This window comes from Triticum dicoccoides, chromosome 6A (genome assembly GCF_002162155.2).
Source record: "Triticum dicoccoides isolate Atlit2015 ecotype Zavitan chromosome 6A, WEW_v2.0, whole genome shotgun sequence".
Taxonomy (NCBI): domain Eukaryota; kingdom Viridiplantae; phylum Streptophyta; class Magnoliopsida; order Poales; family Poaceae; genus Triticum; species Triticum dicoccoides.
In genome coordinates this window covers 307,187,503-307,190,774 of record NC_041390.1, presented here as the reverse complement: position 1 = coordinate 307,190,774, position 3,272 = coordinate 307,187,503, and positions in this window count along the sequence as shown.

Below are 3,272 nucleotides of genomic sequence, written 5' to 3'. Positions count from 1 at the left end.
TGGAATTACTCACGCACGGCGGTGAGCATCATGAAATTGGTGATGGAGGATGGTTGATGATGACGACAGCGACGAATCCCCCTCTCCGGAGCCCCGAACGGACTCCGGATCAGCCCTCCCGAGAGGTTTTAGGGCTTGGCGGCGGCTCCGTATCGTAAAACACGATGAATCCTTCTCCCTGATTTTTTTCTCCCCGAAAGCAAATATATAGAGTTGGAGTTGAGGTCGGTAGAACCTCAGGGGGCCCATGAGATAGGGGTGCCCTTAGGGGGGTGGGCGCGCCCTCCACCCTCGTGGACAGGGTGTGGGCCCCCTGGTGTTGATTCTTTCGCAAATATTTTTTATAAATTCCAAAAATATTCTCTGTGAAGTTTCAGGTCATTCCAAGAACTTTTATTTCTGCACAAAAATAACACCATGGCAATTCTGCTAAAAACAACATCAGTCCAGGTTAGTTCCATCCAAATAATGCAGGTTAGAGTCCAAAACAAAGGCAAAAGTGTTTGGAAAAGTAGATACGTTGGAGACGTATCACCCACCAACCACTCAAGCGCGACCCACATCGTCAATCAGTGCGGTGTCAAGCTGCAAGATGATTAACTGGCATCCGTTCGCCACATGGCAGCCATTTCCTACAGAAGAAGCCTATAAATGACACCCGTCCTGCGACGTGTCAAGGGACATGCGTGGAGCTGGCAAGATAGCCTGGGAAGCCTTGTTGGGTGACCAGTGATGTGACATCAAGCGGTGCATTTAATGCACCCTGTCAGCCCGTAGAGTTAGGTATGATAGCGCTGTTCGCTATCATATCAGTGGATAATGATTACTTTGCCATCGTGGCGACCCCTTAATCTATAAAAGGAGGCCCATGGCACTCGTAGGAGGGGTTGGAAAGTTGATGAACCCAAGCCGCCATCACGCGTAGTCGCTGCGGCCCCGAGGCAAACCCCGCCGGGCAAGTGTACTATGCATCACCACGCTCATTCCACCATCAATCCACCAAAGCAGGAGTAGGGTCTTACGCCTCATGGCATCCTGAACCTGGGTACTTGCTTGTGTGCTCTCTATCATGCTGTCGTACGCTGATATGCTCTTTGTGCAATGCGACGTCCCCCTACCGAACCAGCAAGGGGCCACCCCGTCCCATAGGTGGCCACGGACACCCGCGACAATCTAGAGGGCGCTTTTGTAGACCCGAAAACCCAAACGCCTGGGAGGGACTCCATCTGGGCACATGGAGGCTATGGGCTGCCCTATGTCGACCTGACCGCCCCTAGAGCCTCATGGATTCGCAACCCTCCATTGCTGAAGAACGACGAATAACAAGAAGAAAGATATAAGGGTAGGGGATATATGAACACGAAAAAGTAGTAGATGTGTTTGTTTGATTGTGTGTTCACCTCTGGTCAATATAAGAGAGGGATGGACTTCCCGTACAAGAAAAGGACTCCAAATCACGTCCAAATCTTTCCAAAATTAAACAAACTCGGTTTAGGTAAGTCTGGGACATTAGTTAGATTTCTGACTCTAACAAGCCACAAACGACCTCAGATGAAGATGTGTCCAAAAGCAAATTTAACAGTTTCGACGAGGCGAACAACTTTCATCTTGAACATTTTTAGATTCGAGGCCATCTTCAGGGCGAATTTCTCGCGCAAGACAGCCAAGTGGTGGCGCTACCCATCAGACATCATGTCTGGTGGGGCGCGCCATATGTAGCCTCCTGGTAGGGCTGCATTTGAATGGCTCTAACTTTTGCATAAGATCTCGGATTGAGATGATGTTTATATCGAAATCAACCTTTTCAATGAGACGAAGACAATTTGTGTAGAAAGTTTTTCCATTTGACGTCGTCTTGGGGGCTTAATCGGCCAAACTGTACTCTGAATATAAGATCCTAGTACATTGAGCATAGTTTCGGCCTTCGAGATGAAATCCGACGGTGATGGCCCAAACTTCAAAGATGTTCATATCAACAATATGGAACTCTTTCATATAGACCACTTCTCCATTTGAGGCCATCTTAAATATGTTCTTGATCGTGCGAAAATCTAGTGTCAACACATGCCCACCTGTTTTTCGGCAAAACTTGTGTGCCGAAAAATAACTTGCACTTAGCTTGCTCTAAGGACGGTGTGAACACTCCATCGGCCATTTTGCATGTTCTTAGGACGATAAGTTTATATCGGCCATTGCTTGTGTGAATATTTTGATGCAAGCTTGGGTGAAACGTTCTCAACTTCATTAATCCGACTATAAAGTTCCATAGATATGCATGTCAAAACCATCCATCAGCCATATTGTCCACCCTTCTGCTAGGATCTTGTAGACAATCAACAATGAACTTCCTCAAATCCTTACTTTCGCCAGCATAAAAATTTCATTAGTAGTCGAAGCAGTGGGTTTTGGTTTGGCCTTACCTACGTTGGTAAGAATAAGGATCGGCTATTGATAGATATATGCAATACACCATGATCAACATAGTAACCATATGCTTGTTGTGCCAACTCATTTGCTCTTAAGTTGTCATGTCTAGATATATGAGCAGTATTAAAGCAAATCAACGTAAAATTTACATATAGACATACCTCAAGATAAACTATAAGTGATTCGTCAAAACATTGATAACCCTTGGATATTTGTTGCACTACTCATAACGTATCACCGAAAGCCTCAATATGTATAGCACCTATAGCAAATAAAATATTCAGACCGAATAACAATGCATATTTGGGTTTGATTAATCGTGCATAAAAATATTCTAAGTGGCATGAGGCTTCAAAAATAGTACCATAAAGAAATATATAAACAACACCAACACTTTGGCCATTGCTACGAATTGAACCATCAAAACATAATCTCCATAGTACTAGAAAGACAAGGCTAATATCAACATTATGCATGTTATTAATCCGATGTTCAGTAATAAAATCAGCTATGATTTGACCTCTTATAGATCTCAAATATGCATAAGCCAAATCATATCCAAACAAAGTATAAGCCCACTAGACAATTCTGCAACAATGAATTGGTCTATGCATCATATATTCAATGACATTGGTCATGATGTCTCAACTTCATTCAATCATAATATAGGCATACATATAAATTTCCATGAGCATGTACCTTGTCTCGCTCTCCAATCGAACTAAGGACGATGTTAGAATACTACACCGGCCATGCATCGACATACTCTTAGGACGATAGATAAATATCGTCCATTACCATATAAACATCTTTCAAAGCACATATAGCCGAAAAAACAAATGCAA